This window comes from Zophobas morio, unplaced genomic scaffold (genome assembly GCF_036711695.1).
Source record: "Zophobas morio isolate AGI-343-1 ecotype UQ-CSIRO unplaced genomic scaffold, CSIRO_AGI_Zmor_V1 ptg000329l, whole genome shotgun sequence".
NCBI classification, from domain to species: Eukaryota; Metazoa; Arthropoda; class Insecta; order Coleoptera; family Tenebrionidae; genus Zophobas; species Zophobas morio.
In genome coordinates, this window is record NW_026972433.1 from 149,819 (window position 1) to 174,911 (window position 25,093).

General features: G+C 33.7%; 2 long non-coding RNA genes across 2 annotated transcripts; one reads left to right on the forward strand and one right to left on the reverse strand.

Annotated features, from left to right (window-relative positions):
• The first annotated feature begins 104 nt into the window (after nucleotides 1-104).
• On the forward strand, nucleotides 105-1,494 carry LOC135120031 (uncharacterized). The gene is made up of 3 exons (XR_010278475.1): nucleotides 105-193; nucleotides 480-593; nucleotides 980-1,494. It is a non-coding gene; the product is annotated as an uncharacterized LOC135120031 (long non-coding RNA).
• Nucleotides 1,495-4,694: 3,200 nt separating this feature from the next.
• LOC135120032 (uncharacterized) lies at nucleotides 4,695-5,711 on the reverse strand. Its single transcript, XR_010278476.1, has 3 exons — nucleotides 5,595-5,711; nucleotides 5,311-5,433; nucleotides 4,695-4,923 (listed from the first exon to the last, which is right to left on the reverse strand). It is a non-coding gene; the product is annotated as an uncharacterized LOC135120032 (long non-coding RNA).
• Between the last annotated feature and the right edge of the window lie 19,382 nt (nucleotides 5,712-25,093).

Here is a 25,093-nt window from a genome sequence, read left to right on the forward strand (position 1 = left end):
AATTCATTTCTTATTAACAGTTGAGGTATAGCCATATACTATTTAAATTAAAAAATACAGTTAATTAGCTTGTAGTAACACCTCAACTTATATACATCTTTATGCACTTAAAAAAGAGTTGCATAGAAAATCTGATACCTTAAATCAAATTTGCTTGACCACAAGTTCAATATTCTTCCTTGATCCTGGCCCTGTAAGATTATTTTTGCTGTTTTACTTTTGTCTGTTGTCTTTCTTTATAAAGTTATGTCTTATGCGCCACCTAAAATTCTCTGAGAAATTGCTTAAATGTAATTTGTGGGGTCTTTAATAACTCTCCTTCTTTTTCTGTAAATTTTTTTCTTAGTTAAAAGTGTTTATGCCCTTTCGTAATTCTTTAAGTATCGTTGTTTAGGTGTTATATAGTTTCAGATTTTAAGGACTTGGTGCACATTTCGTTCAGTTTATAATTTCTTTTTGAAAATAAATGCCTTGTCTAGTTACCTCCCATAAAGGGACAGTGACGAGTAATTCAACATTTAAAGATCACGGGTAAGATAGAACCTGTCGAAGATCTATTGTCTGCTCGAGTTTTTACTAGTCGTGCGTCAAAGGTATGCTCCACTTTTATGCTGCGCTTGACTATAAAGTGTTCTTGTGTTATGTAAAAGTTATACTTAATTGTTTGCAGGAAAGAGTCTGTGTATTTCCCATCTCTACTTTTTTGCTAAGTATTGCTTCGTTCGTCTAGTTTTGCTATTAATATTAAGTTACTTTTGGCTCATGGCTTACCACCATAGAGTTTGTCTGTTTTTTTTATTTAAATTCTGCTATTAAACGTTTATTATTAACGTAGTGTGGGTATGCGGATTGTATATTTCCCTAGATTTTACCTTTTAATTCATCATTCGTTAAAGAGTCCTTATAAGAGTTGCATAGTTTGTTACTTACAAGTTTACATTACGTTGTTATGCAGAATGTGCTTATTGTTTATGTTTAGGCATTCCGTGTTCAGTGTGGTTCAGCTTTTCTGAAGTTTGTACTTGTAACGTGGCAACGTTTGCCGTGCTATCTAGCCTTTGGTTACCTTTTTGTGTATGTTGTATAATTGTTATTTTTAAACTTCTAACGTTATTACTTTCACGTGTTAGTAGTCTATTTGTATATTGTCGTTTATACGTTATTATTTGCTATTCGTTATCTTTGCAAGAGCTTAAAGAATAGATAATTGCATATGGCCTGCTAATGAAGTTAATTGTCTTTGCATAGTTGCATCATATATTCAACGGACTTGCTAATCTCAGTTCTTATAGTTTCGAGCAAACTCTTAAAGGAATTTGCTCGAAGGCGTGGTTTCTTGTTTGCATAACAGTTTTAGAGGCTCATTACAGAGATCAACCTTTATGTATTGCATGATGGTATTTATATTATTTTATATATTTTGAAGGTCTTCTGTTGTTTTGCGATGTAATTTTAGAGACCAGAATTTTATTTATCTAGGTATGTGCATCTTATTAGAGTTGGTCTTGTTTCGGTAAAGTTTATTTTTGAGTGTCACATAAGCTTTGGTATTAGGTAGACTACCATGTTCATTCAACTTTATTTGCTTATATTACACACAACTAAAATTAAAATAAAGTTGTGTTATATGCACTTTTCTTGTTGTCGGATTTAAAGTTCGTCTCAAAATAAAAGTTTACTGCTAAGTAAGTTTATGGATTCGGATCTTAGAGCTTGACCAAGATCATAAATTTACTAAAACTTTAATAGTTAGAATAGGCTAACTCGCCCCACACGATTAAAAGCTTTTTCAAGGCCGAGAAAGAAGACCCCCGTGGTTTCCTATTTTAACATCCGAGTTATTCCACTCTGCACAGCGCACAATTAATCGTAATGCCGAGTGGTCTCCTCGATTTTAAATTAGGTTACCGGAAGCGCTTCATGTTTTTCTGCAAATGAATACGAACTGCCTCTACAGCTTTATCTACTGCTAAAATCAGTCTAAAAGGACTGGGATCTGGCGAAGCGCACGGGGTCTTGGGTAGCATTGCAACAGTATTGGGAGGGAGCCAAGCGACATGCGAAACAGGAAAGGTGGTCACCCGCATTGCAACTTATTAAGTATTTCATTAGTAATGCCATTGAGGTCAAGTGCTTACCACTGCGTTGTCACCAGCTGCACTCGATTTGAGAAGTGCATTTTAGATATACGCGGATATGCTGTTAGTACCCATTTACATAATGGTGGATTCAAAATGGTTGTGGTTTACTTCGTGTGTGCTAAACGTTGTTAAAATTCAAAGCAGCTCTATTATTGGTGTGTATACTAAAAGAGCGACAGTTTTTGAGCCGCGTGCTGGTAATCATATCATAGACAGTATAACTTGTGAGAAATGCGTACATTGCTTATTTAGATCGTTCGCAAAATGCGTTGTGTTGTCTACTAGGCTTATTAGTCTTCATGAGCCTCTCGTTGGAGTAGGTGAATATCTGAAGTCTCAGAAAACCTCTGGCAGTTGGGCGAGTCTTATAGGTAATCCTTTCTATCGTGCATTCTGCATGTTGTGGCTATCATTTTCGCTAGTGTTCTTTTATTAGATTCTTATAGTGCTGCATCCGTGTACCCCTCATTTTTTTGCGATGTAACATTGTTAAGTGCTGCTTTTTTAGTTAAACTTTTGGCTTTTTGCTTTCTAAAACTGCTGTTAGCTTTGGCGTTTGTTTTGTATCCTTTAGTGGATTGCAGATATCCTGACTACTTTGCTGTGTGGACTAGTCGGGGAGATATTCATAGCATTTGTATTTTTAGCTGAACTTCACACGCTTTTTTATCTAAATTGTATTGATATGTTGCTCTTGCGTATGAATTTCTTTTGTTCCGTTTTTAAATTTTTTTGAAGATTTATTGCCTTAAAGTCTGAGCATTATTCATTATGCAAGGAATGTACTCGACTTTGCTATATATAATTTTAAAAATTCGCTTAACCTTTCTACAAAGAATTTGCTCAAAGACTACATGATGACATACTAAGAAATAAAAGAATGCATGTTTTATTTTAAAATTTTTTTTTGATTGTACAGTTACCAGTTTGATTATAAAACAAACTTAAGCAGCTTATCCAAAAAAAGCAATATTGATGCTAATAAGAGATGCAAACACCCTTTCCTTTCTCCATAGAGGACAATGAAATATATACGGAATATTAATACTTTAATAGGCTTTATAAAAAAACACGGGGATTGTACAAGACTCGATATTGCATATATACAATCACATTATCTGGAAGATCCATGCATAACAGCAATTTAAATAAATCTAATGATGATAGAACGAATTAACTGCATACTCCACGAAACAAAAAATATTAATATAAGTATTAAGCGTTACGAAAGAGAAAACCAGGATATACTGATAGTGGCCTCGTGGCAAATAATTAGGTCTTTCGCACCACCATGGGGCACATGATATTAATTAAGGGGGACCTTGTACCCTGCAAAATACAGAAGTCATCATGCAAAGCTGAATATATGTCAATAAGCATGGCAACGATATACTTAATATACGTGCAAAAAACTGAAAATCTTTATGATTTATTACTTAAAAAAAGAACAATTTCACATAGATAACGAAGCAGTAAAAAAACTCAGCAGAAGCGATGCATCCGGTTAAAGAATTCGATATGTAGTATATCATCCCCGTATTAAACAGGAATTACAAAGGGACAACTATGAAACATGTAACCTCAGTAAAAATTTTAAAAACTATTTTACTTTATTACTTGTTAGACAAAAACACAAAAATCTACACTAAAATTATATAAATTTGCATTACTTTAACATAAATTTGTAGTAAAAAAAACTTGTTGAACAAATATGAAACAAAAAGTACAATAACACTAAACAGTCACATCAAACACCAGAACGCATAAAACAAACAAAATTTACCTACTATAAAAAGAAATGATCCAAAAGTAAATCACTAGAAACAAATTACAGAAAACCAACTAAAAAAATTTTCACACCCACTAAAATGGATACGAATTTATACTTTGGGTAGGAGCAGGTTATTTTACAACGATGGAATATTTTAACTTTTGTAGTGTTTTAGTAAAGATAAATAGAGCACACGTGCGCACGTAATATCAATAATATTATAATGAAATGAGTGTTGGCACCGCTTGCTTGGTATGACTCTGAAGGTAAGAGTGTGGGCCGCTGTCCCAACTGTACTCAGTTTATCTAAGGTTTAATTTATACCGCATGTGAAGCGTTATATATATTCATAATTTATTTGTTATTTATTTGTATACATATACATCTTTATATATATTTGGTATTAAAAAATTCTGATGCACTCCTATTTTTTAAAATAAGGGCAGCTTTATCTCTAAGCAATTCTATTTACCAGGCAATGAAATTGCTATTTTTTTTTCTATCTCGTGACCTCTTTTATTAACATATTAAACAAATATCCGTTTATCATTAAAAGAGAATAAAATTTTAGTATTACTTAAATTTGCTACATAAGCTTAAAAAAGTTTTTTTCAAGTACCACTTCTTTAAAACTGGAAAGCTAAAACTTAAAAACACATTTAAGGTAACTATTATGTTTAATATATTCAATAACCGTAAAATACTTGAGCTATCATGCGTGATGGGAAAAGAGGCAGAATTTCATTCTTGTATTAACACAAACAAAAGTTTATATCTTACAGTAAAGTACGTAACATTTTTATCTATATGTTTTAAAAACAAGCAGAAATATGTATTTACATGCTAGAATTTGACTACCAACAAAATATGTGATGAAGGCAAGCTATTCGTTTTGAATGTTCCAAGGCTGTCGGCACATTGGACAAGACTGGTTCGTAGGGTGCGAGGGATCTTCATCAACCCAACGCAAAATGCAGTGCAAGTGAAAACAGTGGCTACAGTCACCCCAGACTGTATTTAAATAAAATTAATATAAAGCTAAACTAAAGTATCGGAAAAAAATAATTTATTGAGGCAGAAAGTTTTTCGTTATCTTAAAAAAAAATTTCTAATTTATTGTAAAAAATAGTAGTATTAATGTTTAACAAATAAAGTGGCTAAGAATATTACTGTCAGAATTAATCTTAAATAAATTATTGTATTCTATCATAACATTTTTAACAAAATAACTACTTAAGAATTAAATATAGTAATAATCAACGTTTAATAAAACTTATTAAAAAAAAAATTACAAATATTACTAATTGCTAAGAGTTTTTTGGGCCTCAGTTTAAGTTACTGGATAACATATACAAAAAGCATTTGTTTAAAAAAAAAAGATAAGGAGTAAATTTAAACCTAAAGGACAGCCATCACCAGGCTTTTTACATCCGGAACAACAGTAATCATACTTATTTTGACAGATACTACAAGTGTCCTCGCCTTCAACCTTCCAAGTCCAGGCAGCTACAGCATTCCATTCTTTTTATGGTATTTTTTATTATTAAAGATACGTGCCACTTTTTAAAAAAAAATATAAACTTTTTAAACCAATTTTTTTTATATATAAAGTAAAACTTTATAGGGTTTAAAAATCTAGCTATTATCTTTGTGTACAAAATTTTTACAATAGTAGATAATACTTTTTATATGGACTTTCATGAGTACATCTAAAGGCAGTTTGACAGCAAGATAGATCTAAACCCAGTAATATTGTAAGCGACCCAATTGCTAATACAACTGGAAGCTAAGCTTTAAAACTTTTGCGAAAGCCACAGATTATTAAGTACCCAAAAGTAAAGGCCTGCTAATTGGAATGTCTTTTAGTGTACCCCTTTCCCTTTGCTAAAAAATGCTTAGTTTCTACCACGCTGATATTGGATGGTGATATAAAATAATAATTGAAATGCGTAAGACTAAAAGTTTCGTGGATTTTATCAACGACAAAAAATAAATTTCCCGAGAGGTAGCACAGCATATTAGAGGACAATAAGATAATTTTTACACTTTTGAAGAAGTCAAAATATTCGCCCCTCTGCCCTTTCACAAGGTTTACTATCCTTGGCCATCCCTTGCATTACCCCATAGTAACCAAAAAATAGTAATTTAGATAATATTTAAAAAATGTGGTGATGATAATAAAAGTTTTTAGAATAATTCCTCTCTTTTTTAACTCTATCTCACGTTTAATAATTTTATTTTAATAATATATTGAGCCTAATTTTAAATTTCTGCACACAAAATTTGTATTAAAATTTAATCTTTTTGGGTTTGATTTATATAATTTTATCTGTTTAAAAGGTTTACAGTTACTTTTGGTCTTCTAGACTATGGTATTAGTAATTTTGAAGCTCGCATATAGTCAACGCAAAAGCGATAACGGCAAACGCCCAAGAAAGAAAAAATTCTCGTTTTTCATTATCAAGCCTATTTTAACATATATAACAATGCTCTAGAGATCTTTATATACACTCATAAATATTAATTTCTAAATTTTTTTAAACTTTGGGGCCTAAAGTTTCATCAGTACTTTTAATTAGTTAAATTGCTATATGCCAATGAGGAAACCTCTAAACAAGATAATTAAGTGGTTCAAATAACCCTTGTAATGCTATAATTTTATTAAAATAAGACATTGATGAAACATAATATTTTATTAAAATGATTGTTAAAAGCTAAGTAACATATTTTAAAATATAAAATTCCATCCTAATAAATCCCGTATATTATATTTATAATAAAGTTGCAGTTAGATAGATGGATCAACTTAAAATAAGTTTTAGTAATGTATCAAGTGTTGTTAAAAATCTGTTTTAAAGGTCCATGAATTTAAAAAAAGATATGCGGACTGGTGGAGGGAGTGCAAACCTTGAGCCTGCCTGTTAGACCATACCTAAATTAATGGCCCCCCCTCTTGGGAAAGCTAACAGTTTATTGGTATATAAATCCTAAGCCATCGTCATTAGCTCAATCAAAATGGTTTTGACTAATCAAAACTTGGCTCTACATATTAAACCTGGCAATATGCTGATGCGCTTAAAAATAAAATTTTAATATTACCTAAGAATATTGTCTAAGTTTTTTCGGAAACAGTGAAGATACAAGCTAATATCAAACTAGGAGGAGTTTTTTTATATATTATGACCATAATAGATTCACTTTTACGTTTTCTTGTTTTTTTTTTTGTTTTGACTATTAAAGATATTGTAAAGATATAAAAAAGTGACGTGGCACTTTGGATGTACTGATTTTAGCAAAGGATATGCAGACCTTGCATTGTTTAAATGTCTATAATCGTGTTGTAATTTGTGGGTGTAAGGTAAGACCACGGAATTATAAAAAACCGAAGAGGGTAGCGTTGCGCGTCAATACTCACAATCGCTGTGGTACAAGGACAATTTAAAATCTCAGTGCGACCGTTCTACGTATGTAACCTGTTAGATTCTATTGACAAAATGCTTGTAATTTTTTAAAAGATAATGCTTTTAAGTTTATATGTATAATTGTTTTTGCCAAAAAAAATGCCGTTCTTTTAAATATAAGATCTAACATGAAGCTCGACGGCATAAAATTATAAACCTTTTGTTAACTTAAGTAGTTGTAAATAACAAAAAAAAAGATGTAAGTGTATATAGTGGTTAGGTTGCCTTGAAATTATCCTTATTTTTGCCCATCCACCATACAAGGTAATTTAACGTGGTTTTTTAAATATTTATTAAACTTTAGCAAACCGAAAGTGAGGCACTTTTTTAAACTGAAAAGAAACTTGAAATTTTATAATTTTTTTATGTTTTTACAATATTAATAGTTTTTGATAAAGTGATGGAAGTATCTTGAGCTGTTGAAACCGCAAAATAAGAAAAGATATTATTTTTAATAAAACTTGAAAGCTATTGTTGGTTGTCTTTTTAAGTCGGAGGTCCCCATTTATCATAAAGATAAATTCGATTAGGCAGTCAAGGGTTAATTTAAACCTTTTTAGTAGAATTTATTATGACAGCAAAAAAATAAAAAATGAAAAATCATGTTACACATTTTATATTGACGGAAAAAGACTTAAATTGTTATGAGAAACCTCGTAAGTAAAAAATAAAAACTTATAAAAAAAAATTCTTCTTACAAAAAAGGCACTGATTTATTATTTTAATTACCGTAAACTATGAAAGTTAACTGTAAGTATTTAATAAATAATTTCTATTAGACATTAATATAAAGTATACATGTACTAATGTTTTCTGAGAGAATGTAATATATAACTTACAAGGCCCAAGGTAGATAAAATTGAACGAAGGGGTTCGTATTTTAATTTGTATAGAAATGATCACTCCGGTAGGATTTACCTGTTACTATTAACAAGTGTCAAGTGTGAATAAAATTTGTATACAAATGCCACCACCACCACCCCCCCCCCCCACCTTAGAGGTCCTCACTGTCTCCTCACTAAATGGTTTGTGGTCGTGGATTTAAAGTTATAAAGTAATAACACTACCTTGTAGTAGAGACAACTACTCCAAAAAGAACACAAAATAAGGTAGCTTTGCTCTTTTACTGCAACTAATTTGTACGAGCCCTGTGTTGGTCAAAAGCTGATCTAAATATTGTTGTAATAACAAAAGTTTTCGCTCTGTATACATCGTGAAGTATAAAGACAACATACCATAGAAAATGAAGTAGCATGCACAGCATAGTTTATCTTGGGTTTTCTAGTTGTTGGAAGCAAGAGATAGATTATTTCTTCGTTTATTTTGCAAAATTAGATCAAAATTATTTCTGTAAAAAAGATTTTATACTAAATGTTTACGCTGTTAAAATAATTGTTTCTTATATTCTGCAAGCTTACAAACAACCTAGCGATTAGAGAACTTTCCTAACAATAAAAATTTCAAAAGTTATACCAGTCTTAGTATTTTATGTGCACTTTGCAGTTCCGTTCCTTTCGGCACTATAACGCATTAAGTGCTTAAATTTTTCAAGCGCCTGAACTTTAAATAATTTTCCGTTATTTTGAGAGAAATATAAGTATATCCTATATTTCTGAAGACCTGCATTAAAATATGTTGGTCTTTTTAAAAGAGAATTTAAGGGTGCAGCTATTATTTAATAACTATTTTATCTTTTGCTGAACTTCTCCTTACTTTTACTTTTACTTAGAAGCACAATTTTGAATTATTTAAACCATAGCGGCTTATACCTTTAAATCCTGACCACGAATTCTTTCATTATAAAGGCAGACAGTAATTTACCAAAGTGGTTCTCTTGCTTATTTGTTTTACCAGTAGAAAAAGAAACAGTTATATGCCTTCTTGCCTTAAACCCACAATAAACCCAACATACTATTCTATGCCCTTTATGAAAACAATTCTACGAACACCTGTTAGTATAATCTACTTTTAGTGGATAACTATTATTTAAAAACAACTAGGTTATTAAAAATTAGTGAGTACTTAAAAAAATGAATATATACTGTTCCATATACTATATGTGGCGCTATTAATAAAAAAAAGAATTAAATTTCAAAATTACAAGAGCTAAATTTTAAAGAAAAGGGCTTGTACAGCAGTTATACGTTAACGGTACGTTAAGAAGCTTTAAAAAAAAAGTTGCTCGTCGCCAAAAGGCGAATCCTTTCTCTCCATTGCTGTCAGGTATATCCCTGAAAATACACATCACGTCTTTACTAATTTAAAAGTTTCATAAAGTGTCATATAATTCCAAAATTTGAAGACGATAACAAAAACAAGCGTAACCCGAAACACTTATATTATTGAAATAATTTGAGCGGATAACAGGAAGGTAACTAAACTAGTAAAAGACGTCTAATTTTAGTAAGGTAATAGACGGATCTCAAATACTCCTCTAGACATTAAGTGCTAGTCAATAAGTTACTCTGGTATACAGATTAAATAGGTAAGGCCTCACAGAAAGTTTAATAACATACAGTTGATTTATTTTTATAATTGTAAGAAGTTATCAAAATCTTCAAGTCTATTGTAAGTTATAGGCCCTTGATAGAGCTTCTTCTGTAAAAACTTCAAGTCAGCCATTGATAAGTGGCTACCATTCTCAACTTTTGACGGCAAACAAAAGACAAGTGAAAAGGAAACTGTAAACGCGAGGAACCACAAATTCGCAGGGGCCATGGAGGACAACCAACCTAGTTAAAAAAAGGTTCGAGAGTGGGGTGAAGCCTTATATAGATTTTTGCTATGCCAGGAAAGCACAGGGAACCTTATCTGAGCTTTATCTAATAATCTGCCCGCGATTAGGTGCTAGAGGGAGACGAACACAAGGTTGTAAAACCTTTCAGCCTTGCAGCAGTTAAGGGCTCGAGCTCTTCTGTAGTATTATTTAATTATTATAAATGTCAATCTAAATGCGGTAACACAATCACACAGTACACAAAAACACCTAAGACACAGTTTAAAACACAACTCTAAAAACAAAATATTGAAAACACAGAACCTAAACCCCCTAAATTTTCGCTGGGAAATGATACCTGAGAAACAGTTTAACAAACATTTAGTCAAATATTTGGTAGCTTTTCCATATAACAAAGAACAATCATAAACGCAACCTCATTTGTTTTTTCAAGAAAGGAAAAGTTTAATTCTAATTCGGGCACCCTCCTTAAGAGAAAAATTTAAATTGAATTTAAAATGATTGGCTCAGATTTCCCGAAATTGTCCGAAGAAGTACTATATATATAGAGCACGAATGTCGCTATTCTAATAAGCGTTATTCGAGTTTGCTAAATTTTGCTAAGGTTTAACTTGGTTTCTCAGTCAATAATTCTAGTACGTTGGCCTCTATCAAACACACTGAGCGTGGGAAACACTTAATAATGAACTCTTATAAAAACTGCCAATACTGCAGGAAAGCAGTCAACTGTGAGAATGGCTCTTGGATATTAAGCTAGCTTTAACTGAACAAGGCATGCATGACGTTTTCTTTAGTGAGGAGCCCACGCCCAAAAACGAACTACTAAAGAAGTCAACGATTGGAATAAGAGTGATAAGCTGTCCACTTTGCAATAGAAAACCAGATTTAAAAGGTTTGAACCTAACCAAACCAGAATTAGCCGTTCAAACCGTCAAGAATGTATTTGGTCAATCACTAGTTATTTTAATGGTAAAGCCCAGGGGGCTTAGCAATGCAACAAACCCAAAGTAAAGAAAGCAAACAGCAATTCGCAACAGGCTTGACCGCCTAGCCGCCATGATTCAAGAGGAGTGCACCGTGGAAGAGATGACTAATAACCTACCTAAATTTACTGATTTGCTTAAAAGGATTGCCTTAATCCATCGAAGCGGCGAAAAATAGAAGTATGATTCAATACCATTAGAACAACACTACAGTAACAACAATGAAAACATTGACTATGCATATGCATTAAACTCATTACCTCATGCCAAAAACAGGTATAACATAAATATCTACGAAGTAATAGACGCAAAGAAAAGCGACACCAGCGGAAACGCATTGGCCCTCATCATGGCACCACAAAAAAATAAGCCATAACACAAAATGCTTCAGATTCAACGGAAATCATCCTCCACAGCAATGCAAATACAAAGACAAACAGTGCACCTATTGTCAAAATATTGGACACTCAGAGACGACATGCAGGCGTTACATATTTATCGCCCTACACAATCATAAATACTGTAGGCCTAAATTTTCCCATTGCACATTTTGCCACAACATAGGGCACAGTGAAACAACTTGAAAAAAAGAAAAGAAGAAATGCATACTTTAACAACACAAACACAGCAGTACTTCAAGACCATCGAAATCTAATAAATAATGACAGTGAACCTGGAATCCAGCACGACACTAGCCATTACAACTCTTTAAAATTAAACCTTTAACTAAGCCCTCCCCTCTGACATAAGGATCAGCGCCCTTTCACACAGACTTTTGACACGGCTGCATATCCACACGTTATTAAGGATGAAAAACTAATATACGATATTAAAGACGAAAACAACATCATAAACATTATACAAGGAAGGGGGGGAGGAAAATGCACGCATAGAAAGCAGGAAAACTCATCATGGTTAATCATAGCATGGCTCTCTTTGACAAGTTCTTCAAGCACAATCTTTTATCAGTCGAAAAGTTGGAGGAAAGGGGGTATACCACGATCAACGCTAAAACAGCCGCAATAAACCCAATAAACGAACAAGCAGTGATGAGTGGGATGATGAAGAAACGGTCTTTACCATATTAATGTTCCACACAATCATAACTTTTAAATTAACCAGAGAAATTTCGCAAACCTGAACGACAAATACATACCGACCAAGACAGTCCTACTAGAATACGTAAAATACGGACACAAGCTACAATCATCTATAATATATAATACCTGGATTACAACCATTTAGGAACCAAGGTTATGACATTTTGTGTCGCCATGAAATAAAAAAAGGAAAAGGTTAATAAGTACATCAGTCTTATAAACAGAAGGAACCAGGCGAACTGCTATACATCGACACACCGCAGTGGGACAAAATCTCGAAACTTGACATTCGACACGCTATAATTAAATCAGGTGCTAGACCCCAGATATTTATTAAGTTCATCAGAGCCTAAGATCAAATTAAATACACCCTTTACGGCTGAGTATCGACAGTATCGGCTCATAATAAGTACATACTTAACAACCCATCAATCCCCAAAGCAATCAGAGTTGATAATGGTACGGAATTTATTAACGAAGACATCTTAAAACGAATTCATAAAGTCGAAAATGTAATATCAACTGCTCTTAAGGGTTCTCATTAGTATATGTTCAGAGCAATATCTATTCAAACACTCCGTATTATGATAAGGTATTTTCTAAAACAATCTGGGTCATGCCCTGAATACTGGGATGAAGCGATGACTAACGCAGTATTCATAATTAATCGACTCCCTCGTAATAACGAAACTGATACCCTGAGAAGAAACCTATTCAACATTACAAACCCCTTGGATGCATAGTCAAATATACAATCCGAGACAGAAAACACAGAGTCAGAAGACCGTATAATAAACGGAATTATGCTATCAACACCAAAATTTTAGCGCAGATGACGAATACAGAATCTTAAACTTAGAAACAGGGAAAAATAATTAAATCACAAAACTTTATGAGCTTTGAAAAATACCTGCCACATAAAAATTAAAGATGAGGAACCAATTGAGCAAAGTCCTCCAAGAAGAACGGGAAATACAGTTTATACAACACAAGGATCTGAAGACAATAAAAAAGTCACTTTCGACGATAACCAAACTGCTAAAATGGAAAAATTAAGAAAACTCGAAGCTCCACAAATTTCAAGAAAGGGTCAAAGGGCCTAGGAATTCACTGAATTCCGCAATATAGACCAAGACGTCAAGATTAAAGAATTAGACACAAGTATAACACTTACAGAGGGAAAACACACCAAATAATAGTAGCTAAACTTACACACTACCAAAACAAAAGTCATGGAACCAATCGAAAATAACAAAGAACAAATAGTAGTTAGATGGACTAAAATTGGCAACAATGACAAAAACTTAACGAGAAAGATCGAACAAAGATACCCAAGAAGAACAGTTACAAAACAAAACAGTTTTAACGACCTTTATCCCTTAATAAAACCACAAGCACACATAAATATAAAAGAACAGACCAAAAACATCGAAGACTCCGCATCATCCCACTCAACATCCTTTAAGGGACTACCGCAGGAAGTCCATCAGATTTAAAACACACAGTATTAGAACGAAAGCCCACCAGTCCAAAAAAATAGACAAACGGTCAACTAATGAGTCGAAACTACTAGCTATCAAATAGCGCAGCAGAATGAAGCACCGATTAAATAATCTAAAAAGGTTAAAACAGACATACTTTTTAAATAGGACTCAGATATCGACATAGAAGCCAAATACAGCTCACTACTTACCTATGTAGAAGCTATAGAAAACATTGATAGAGAGGACTATTAAAAAAGCTGCTATGTTGGAGCTGAAATCAACCATGAGGCACAAGGATTTCACATTAATTCGTCGATATGAAATCTCCCAGGACATTAAAAGATTTCCGAAACATGTAGGTCTTACATATAATGCATGACAACCGTCATAAAGGTGAACTCAATTCCAGGGGAAATATGCAAAAGAAAGGCATCAACTACCATGAAACATATTCTTAAGTTCTCGACAAAAGTACACACTTCGGATACTGATAACTATGGCACAGCTCAAAAATATGCCACATAGCCGAAATAAGCACAGCTTTCTTACACATAAAACTCGAAAATTCTCTCTGCGATCATATACTTCCAGGCATGTATCTAATTAAGGATACATTAGACCCACGGCAAGGGTTGCCTACTCAAGCAACACTACCAAAAGAATCAAAAATGTGTGTCAAATTAACGTTGCAATTTATGCACTAAAGGAGTGAGCAAGACATCAAACATCATATTTAAACACTCTCTCATTGACAACTGCGTCTTCTATTTCTGCGAACGTGAAACAATAATAGGAACCTACGTAGATGATTGTTTCTATTTGGAGACCAATCTTATCTGATGAACAAGTTTCAGGAAGATTACTATGTAGTACCCGTTGAACACAGGAGAGGGATTCTAGGCTCAGACATGAGAAGACTATTAACGAAATACTAATTAATCAAGGGGCCCTCATAACACAAATAGGCGGAGCCCACGAAATAAATAAATACTTTGCAAGAAAATTAAATCCCCACTACTAACGAAAACCAACTCAAACCCCCAGATTACAATGAATTAAACAGAGACTATGCTCGTTTTATATGAAGTTTAGGTATATTGCAGGCTTCACACGCCTGGAACTCTCCTCTACCAACTCTCACCTAGGGAGATTTTGACATAACTATGACGATACTCATCTAGTATCAGCAAAACGGGTGCTCAGTTCACCTAGTAGACAACAAAGGGCACTCTATATATTTTGGAAAAGATAACAATTCCACGGCTCCTATGCAAATACGATGCTACTCAGCCTCATTTTGGGTAAATACGTACGACAGAAGGACAACCATGGGTCACATCACCATTAGGTATAACTTAGTGCAATGGAAGAGAAAAGTAGACAGAAGCAGAATACACAAATCTACATTTTTAATGAAAGATGTAGCCTTGAGCAAAGCTATTACCGGAGTAAAAGCCCTCAAAAACTTTATTAAAAAAAACTTTTTTAAAAACAAAAAGTTGAAAAGCTAATTTACACAGACAACGAACCCTTTAGCAACGTCACTTAAGGAAACGATCTTAATAGAAGACTGCGCTATATAGACATTGCATACCACTATGTAAAAGAATAACTTAGAAATTTCCTATACAAAATCAAACATATCATCCCATAACCATCTAGCGACATAAAAACCAAAAAATTATCACCCCAGAAACATAAGTATATACTAAACCACATTTCACACAACAATAAGCGTGTTACTCAAACTTTACCTAACATAACCGGAATAACAAATATTTTATTCATTTATTTAATAGTTTTTCCATATAACAAAGAACAAGCATAAACACAACCTCTGGTGTTTTAACAAAAAAGGAAACCAAAATTTACTTAAGTATAATTAAAAAACTCCGACAACCCCATTAAGTAAAAAAATTAGTGTGATTGCTCAGGGTTTTACGATATTATCCAAAAGAATACTATATATATAGCACGAAACCGCTGTTTAAATAAGCGTTTGTTTGAGTTTGCTAAAGAATAATAAAGTTTAACTCGACTTTTCTATCATAAATTCTATTCTACAAGCATTCTCGTGTGGTTGAGCTTGCGTTGAGGTTAGTGTTGAGTCGGTGGTCTAGTGCTCTTTTATACACAACAAAAGATGAATACGTAATTTTTCGACCAAGAAATTGAATTGTCACCCTAGCTAAGTGATTAAACCGTTGCGGTGCAATTTCAAGGCCGCGGAGCCGATTCTCATCGGTGCCAACTCTCATTTTCTGGTTTAATGACCACTTGTACAACTACTTCCCTATAAACAAAATTTAATAATATATATACCTTTTGAGCAACATTCGGTGCCCCTCTGGTGGTGGTTTTAAGCGGTTTTCCATTATGTTAGAACAAATAAAGGACATATGCCCCAATATTTTTTGCTAAGTTTCTTAGACCCTCGCGACAGCTTATATAATTCTTTCTGAAGGAAACCTGCTGAGCACTTGTAAACGGTTTAAATACGTGTAAAACCATTAAAACGGGATTAAGGATTCGTCGTAGCTCAGAGGTTAAAAAGTACTGACGCGCATACTCAATGTCGTGGGTTTTCGATTCCCATCCGTCGTGACACTCTTTTTCGGTCTTAATGGTTGCGTATATAACCTCGCCCTTTTAAATTCCAATACCTTGCAGCCTAGGCCTTCTGGAAGGGGGGATTACAGAGTAAGCGGAACAGATCCATCTGAGGATTGACTTAAAATTATAAAAAAAAATAATGAAGAAAAAAAAACATGTTTTTGTGTTATTTTAGTACACTAACACTCTTTCATCAGTGAACAAGGTATAATAAAGATTATGTAATACAAAAACTTTGTATTACAGTTTATTAATTTCACTAGCCTAGCGGCCCTACTCAACGCAAGAAGAAGACCACCCTCCAAGTATGCGGTAGAAGATCACGGGCCACGCCACTGGCCGGGCTTATATACACAACTTTACAACTTAGCCCTCACTAACTTATATACACTCACTAAGTACACTTGTTATAAACCTTTGCTAACTTATTAGCTTTATAGTAGTATGCCACGCATGTTGAGAGAGTAAATTTTTTACATTTGTTAAAATATTAACAAGTTATTTAAGTAGAAGACTTTAAATTTTAAATACAAATAAATTAGCTAACTTAGTAAATTGCACCGAAATAATGTAGAATACAGGATCGTAGAATATTAAATTAAAAAAGTAACTTTAGAAACGAATATAAACCAAAATTATTTTGGGCTGATTAGCTATTTAATGGTTGATTATTATTACAGTTAGTCTTTTCCCTTTGAGATCTTGTCTTACGCCTTCACTAAATAAGAAAATGTTCGGTTGTTCTGGTGGTTTCATCTCGCCCACTAGTGGACCGACTATTAAAAATTAATACCAAGCGCTACATACCTCTTTACGGTGCTGTTGAACTTTTTACGAAGTTTGTAAGCTGTGAACTCTCTTTTTAGGTTATTAATATACTTTTAATAGTTAATGATTTACTCGAGTCATTACTCGAGTCAGTTGATTTCCTTTTTGCTTATTTGTAAGTTAGCTAGTTAACGTCAGAAAACTTAAATATAACATGCACAAAAAAATGTATTCAAAGGTTTAATCCGCGAATCATGAGGTCATAGTAATAAACTTATTATAATAAGAAGAGACTGAAATTTAATATATTATTAATGAAACTTCCCATTTTCTTGAGGACTGAAAATCTGAGCCGTTAGTATGAGAAATATAATTAAAGAAAATGTATCGCACTCAAAAATTTCTCATGTGGTCCCTTGTTGCTCATGTTACCTCTTGTCCTCAGTAAGCGAAGTGGCTATTGACAACTGTTATTAATTTAAATCTTAGGATTAGCACACAAATATATATATTGGTATAGGTTAATCTCCGCAATAATCGATAAAATAATCTAGTTTTTAGTAAGTACCTAGTTCATAGAGTGGATATATAATAGTATAGTTTATCTTGAGAGAATCTACGTCCTGTACTTTTTAATAAATAATTTGTTTTAACTCTAAATTTATTCTTTATTCCTCAAAGATATGTTCCGAAGACAAATAGGGGAGTAAACGAACAAATGATGAAGCAAGCAAAATATAAGATTGCTTGAGAAAAAAATACGGTACTAGAGAAGCAGCTAGAAATCATGGTATAACTCACAATGCTTGGTAAAGTAGATTTTTTTAAAATAACTAAACCTTATTAAAAAACTCAGATTCTGATGGAGAAGGGAAGGAATTGGGAAAAGAATACATAGAAACAAAGACGCAGTTAAGCAAGTAGTTAGAAAACACGAGGGAGCCCAACTCGCGCATAATTAAAAGAACTCATCAAATTTCAACTACGGTTTTCCATACAGTCAAACACGTATGCTAGGATGTGAGTTTGCAAAGGCATTACATATACGCAAATAGCCCTCTGCTTGGGCTGTAAATAAAATGACTGATAAGATTGAAAGGTTTCATATCTCTCAATCACTATGAAAACCAGGAAGTACTAGTCTCATGAAAGTACTGCTTTTAATAAGCAAAGGGGTGGGGATTTTACTAAAAATTGTGTTTTTTTAATGACAAATATAAGTTTAGACCTAAACAGATATGCAATCATAATGAGACAGGAGCAACGACAGTTGTGAGACCTGTAAACGTGTTAACCATGAAAGATAAATAAAAGTTTCTCAGATGTCCTCTAGAGAAGGAGAAATAGTAACATTAGTAAGAATTATTAATGTAATAGAGAAAATAATTCCTCCTGTGTAATTAATTCTACGGGTTAGACACCCCGAGGAATATTTAACTGACGGCCCCGTATCCCCTGGTCTTAAGCAATAGATCGGTCTAGATGATCGGGAAAAAAAATTAGTCATAAAACTATCGTTTAATATACCAAATGTTTAACAAACCATAGAATGTTGCCACTCATTAACAATCATGAATCCCATACCTCTGTGAATCCATTAATGGAATTACGCTTCCATTGTTCCCGCTCCCTCCCACACCTACACAATCCACATACTCTAGTATCTGAACGCGGGGATGTGGGAGTTTATGGCCCAGTAATTCGACTTTTTATTATAGGCATATGACGATTAAACGACTTCTCATCCTGGATAAATAGTTACCATTAGAGACATTGAAGATAATGTTTGTGTTTTTTTAAACGTTTACCATAAGTAAATTATTAGTGGATGCAAAAAGCCTGGATTGTGGTCTATTAACAGACTTGCTTTTTCAGAATGTAACTTTGTATTAAGCACAATCAGAGACAATGCATATAACACAGCCAAAGTTGATTCACTAACTTTCCTCGACAAGGTACCTCGAGCATAAGAAATTAAAACGCCTATTAGTACTATTTACTGCCTTAATAAATGTGGCATATCAACTCTGTCTAGTGATAATCTAGAACACAACGAAATTACAAAAAAAAATCCTTAAAAAATATTTGACCCTATCCAAAACTAAAGAACCAAAAAAGGTTTGCAAAAGAAAGAGTCTAAACTAAAAAGTTACACTCTGACCCCAGGGTTGATGTTAAAAGAGCGTTTAGAAAGGGAGAAACTAAGAAAAACGTTATTGAAAAATTAAGGCAAGTATTTTCTGATTATATAACCAGCACTATATACTATTTTATTTATCTAGTACATTTTTTGCCATATCCCCTAGAATTTAGTCGATAGTTTTTATCGACCACTCAGCACGGTCGAATCTACTTCATCAGTGGGGAAGTTTCAACCGAATGTCAAATATATTGTTAGCAAGGAAATCACAACTTTAATTACACTGTTTTAGATCTTAACCACTTCCATCAGTTAGAAAAAGTCTATAACTCATGGTTTATGAAAATATACAAAAAAATTTGAAATATAACAGCATAATAGACAGAAAAGTAAAGTGTGGTTGAATAATCCACCCTTCCTCTACAGCTTTCGGGAAGAAGGGTAAGACATGCTTCGAATCGGTATAAATGTGGGGAATATAACCACTCTAAGTACCAATCGTCCTATTCTTAACCAGTGGTAAAATATATAAAGCTCAATCAGTTTAAAAATAAAAATTATACCTTATAATATTATATTATTACGTCTCGTAACGCATTAATATATAGCGTAGAAGAGAGAAGAAAAAAAGGTTCTTGTGGTTTTCGTTTATTCATCATCTACAAGCTTGAGGGGCTGTAAGCTGCTGGTCTAAAGCACTCTTACTAATAAATATATAACCAACCATTCAAGTAATCTTTGTATTGTAGTAGTTACTATAGTAGCTAGTGTCGATAAACTTAACAGTTAACCAACCATTCGGAGTACGAGATAATCAAAGCGTAATAAAAGCATGTTACTACAGAACATAAAACACAGAAAACCCACTTTTAAGCAAAGAAAAAGCCACCAACATATCAACTTAATTCTCAGTAAACAAGAAGAATAAAATTAATATAATATATAAACACTCTTCTTTGAATTACTGTAAATATGAATACACACGCCTTAACTAATAAATATTTTAAACTCAGTCGGCTTGATAACCGCACTTTTCTTAAAAATATATTCTAGCCAAAGTACTGTGTTATATTAAACATAAAGGCATTTTATGACATTTCTCTAAAGGTATACAAAAAAACCTGTTAAGAGCGGTGGCGGTGTCCCATTGTTATATATATGAGTTTTCATCTTCTATACCCTCCTAGTGAAGAAGAAATATATGACAAATTATATTTATTTAAGGTATATATTTTAACGGAGGTCAAACTCCTTGATTATTGGTGCATAGATCGCTTCGAGTGAATTATTAAAATAATACTTATGCCAATTAAAAAAATAACATAGTCCCCCATTTAGGTTCGATTCGGGTTTGTTTAAAAAACAGCTTGAGCATAGAATTTACTATATATAGGCAACGTTTTTTGCTTACTCACTAGGGATAACTGTAATTAATAAGGTCATGTTATTTAGTGAAAGCTAATATACAGGAGTATTATGATTATTAAGTTGGGCCAGTGACACAACGCAATTTTTTTCCTTTCGGTCGTGGTTGTTTTATGATGATCCGCCTCTTGCGTTTAATAGCTTCGCAACACAAGCTCATTATTTCCCATACGCTATTAGGTCTTCGAGCAGAGTGCAAGTGTTAAATGCTGCGAGAGTCACCTTACTGCGCAGTGCACAAAAGCAAACTTAGGTGAAGAACACACCCTCTGGCATACAACTGCAAATTTTACTCACAAGCCCTCTACATACGCAACAAAAAAATTCCCTTTTCTTCTATCGTGCTAACAAAAGTCAGGCCTATCAGGTTTTTGTAGGCATTTGGCAAAGTAGGGGAAGTCACTTACTGGCCGCTTGAAAGCATATTTTGGTGGTAGCCGTTTCCGGCTAAGTGCCAATTTGTATTTCCTAAGTGCAGTTTCTTGATTGAGTGGAATAGAGACTCTTGCGTTTAATTTTAGGTTTTAACTTCGACAAAAAGTTTGACCAATTTTGGCACAAGGCTTGCTCCACAAATTGCGAGCAATGACCCTCTCTACCGCTTTTTTAACGTGCTCATTTTGTACCTTGAGGATCCCACCCTCAAAACTACTAACATAAGGGGTTTCACAAGGCTTCTCCTTCATATTAGCCTTTTGCATTATAGTAGCGCGACTTTCTTTTTTTTTATAGCCCGGTCAACCCTCATACCCGGGTTGCTTTCTACGCTGGGGATAGCGATTTCCTCTTCTTCAAACTCGGCAGGCTCACTGCGCCAGCAGCTGCAGTACTCTCTAATGCTGTTCGTCAACTGGTGACTTCTGTTGAAAAAATTTTTACTTATGCGGAAAAAAGCAAATCCCTTTTTAATCACGAAGAACGCACTGGGGGACCATCACCACCAATTTTTAAAAGCAAGGTATTCCTTAGTAACAACAGGCGAAAATTTTGGGTCAACGTTGATGGTTAATTTTCATAGCTCCTGAGGTGAAGTTCCAATGACAGTGAACACCTTCTATCCTTTATTGTTGTGCATCAAAAAGCGAAGGAAAGAGCCAGCAGGACTGATACGTTTATCAATATTTATAAACTTCGAGTTGCATATCAGATGTTTCAAATTCGCTGTTAATAATATGCTTTTTAAAGTGTCTATCCCTCTTAATAATTTCTTCAATAATTTATTTTGCTTTTTCGTTTTTAATTTGTTCTTGTTGGTTAATAATAATTTGTGGTTAGTTTATCAGATGTTATAGCTCTATTCTATCATTGGCTTCCTTAACAAAATCTGTGTTGGCTTGTCTTCTTTAAAATATAATCAATGTTATTTATTTTGCTTTTATATTATTTTTGACCTTTTAATGTTGTTTATTGAATAGTGAATACGGTATTCATGTATATTTACTTTGCATTAATAATATTATTTGTTAATCATTTTTTAGAATAATGAACTTACTCGTGTAAGATAGGTAACTATGTTACAAATGACATTTTTGTGTTATTATGCGTATATCCGTTCTAATAATACTTTTTTAATGTCAATTTTGTATTTTTATTAAGTGATGTTCCTGTTATTGTGTTAGAAGCAAACTTTCGTGGAAGCAAGCGACGCCTGTCGGTGTTGTGTATCCGGCCAATCATATCATAAGCGTCTGCTGCCGGGATCAACGACTGACCGGCAATATCCTCTTCGATTCAAGTTAGACAAGATATAATCCTACTTTTCATGCTGGATCGACTTGATTTGCAGGGCGCAAACCTTCTAGCAAGCTAAGCAAATGCATCGAATTACACTACGATGCACTTAACTATTAGTCGTTGAGTCGCATACTATTATCTTACTCGAATTGAAAGACAAGAGTACTCTATGCACTTAGTACTAAATTAGCGGCCCCACTAGGCGTAATTACCTCTAAAGTTTGCCATTTTCCGCCTTGTCATTAAACCTTATTCATATATACTATGACCGTGAAGTGTTTTCTACTTCTCAAACTAACGCCCATATACCAACTCATGTGCAGTTCTATCCATTATTAATGCCTCCGTTATATTATTGCCTATACCAGCTATATATTAAGGCCTTACCCCCCAAGGTATTAGGTAAGCTGGTAACAATGCCTACTCCAACTGTATGTATATATGGCGCAGCAAAACTAATAACATTTTTCTGTTACACTGCTCACTGATAATTTGGAAGTCACTCTCACGGATAACTACCGCGTTATTCACGATAAAAGATGAACTACAGGTCATTTGTAAAATATATTATTGAGTATAGGAACAGGATTGGTATATTAAATAAAAAGAATTATATGAATATCATTAAATAAACGAAGGTAGAGCGTGCTGATTAAAGTTAATCTTGCCATTTAAGGTAAGCATCCTCTTTTCGGGGGAGAGGAGATCTATCTTATTTAACTCTTACTATGAAAATAACCAAAGGGGATATTTTTATTCTGCTGATATCAGGCTTATTTTTATTTTTTAATGTCTTAATCAACCCGTGTTTCTGTTTACTATTTTCTACCGAAAATGACACGACCCCCCCCCCCCACTGTGAAAAGGTTACCGGTTTGTTATTCTCTCTTCTGCTTTCGACAAAGCAATCAAAGTCTTGTAAGTACGTACTGATAAGAATGCGCAATGTTACGAAACGAAATAATGTGGGGTTCATTATTAATATAGGCTCTTGTCGCGGTTTCACGTAAACTGTGTAACGGCGAAATTAAAAACGGCCTCACTTTGTGTCAGGAAAAAAATCTTGTTGCAAACAAGCGATGCTAATATACGTTGTGTATCAAGCCAAGCATGACATACGGAAATGCTGCCTGGAACTACAACTTACCAGCTATAGCCTACTAGCTTTAAGTGATGCAAACAAGTTGCTCACCTCATAACCGAGTACCACTTACGACGACTTGCCTAGCACACTAATAGACTACAAAGAAAATAGTTACTAGTCATGGAAGGACGCACTAGCCATGCAAAGCACTCTGGATTCATGGTGTATTTAAAATAGGAGTTAGGGCTAGAGGGGACTGCTTTACTTAGAGCATTAATTAAGTTTATACACCATCATCCTTTGAAAAAAGCTTGTAATTCGATCTTTTGTCCCTATGAAGCACCAGGAAATACCATTTATAAAATAAAAGCAGCTCTATAGCTTATTTGTCCAAAAGAAGTCGCAAACCCAGTAAAGTGCAAGTACTTTTTATCAAAAGGAAACGTAATGTAACAAAAGATAACCGTTGTTCTTTCAGCACACACTTTTCTGATCTTAGTGTTTAGGTTTACATGCCCTCCAAAGCGAACTCTGATGTACAAGTGTACACCACTGAGCATAGCCGGCGCGGTAACCCGGTACTTTCCCCAACTATATAAGGTTTACTCATTGACATATCAGTTATTTTGATTGCGTCAATCACGCACTGACTAAACTCTAGGCCAGGCCCCATTCTATATATGTCTACTTTGAAGAAAGTGCAAGCCCTAGTCGTAAGAAAGCGGAAACCATGTAAGGTTTCTAGAAAAATTCACCCGTTGCCCGTGCCAACTACTCGCTGCTTTGAGGAACAATAAGAGCTGACACCCTCCAACTATATTGTTCCGGATATCCCCTTTGAACGCAATGAATATACTCTTTCGAGCAGCTTACCGAACGCAGAAATAATCTATTGAGAGACGATTCATTAGTACCTTACTATTGCCTGCTTCAGCCTTTTTAAGTATAAAAAAATTTAATTAAAATTAAAACTTAGTCATAAAAGGCTCAACATATATTTCGGCTATGACTAAATGGCAAGTGTCCATTAGAAGCTTACACAACTTGGAGGTTAAAAAAAAGTTGTTAATTATAATATTCTAATGCATAAATAAATTTCTTGCTTAACATTTTCTATGATTTATTACTAAAATGCAGCTCTTAACAAGAATATTATCGAACGCCGCTTCTAATGTTAAAAGATAAGCAAGTTTTTTAATTTATATATAAACACAGTAATTAATTGGACAGAAGATTGTCTGCTTTGCTAAGTTAATAATTAAAAACAGATGCACCTAACTTGCAAAAAATTATTTTTTCGGTTCAATACTGTAGCTTGTATAATACTAAAATTAAGTTGAAAAATATTAAGGCAGCGCCTAGTATAGTTAGAAAAGAAACGGTTTTTTTTCGGGTTAGGTCATACAAAACTGTAATGGAACCGTTAATATGTTAAAATATTAGAACTATGTTAATACTATTTCATAACATGATCAGTTTTGCTGGTGATATTTTAAGGCGGAAGTTGTTACGTACGAAAACCTAACAAAGCTTGTGAGCCCGCTAAGAAGGTAATGAAAAGGTCAAAGTTGTTCTAAATCATTATTCGAAGAGGGTACTAAAGGATTTAAGACCATAAAAAAAGATAAGAACGCTACATAAAATTCTAAACC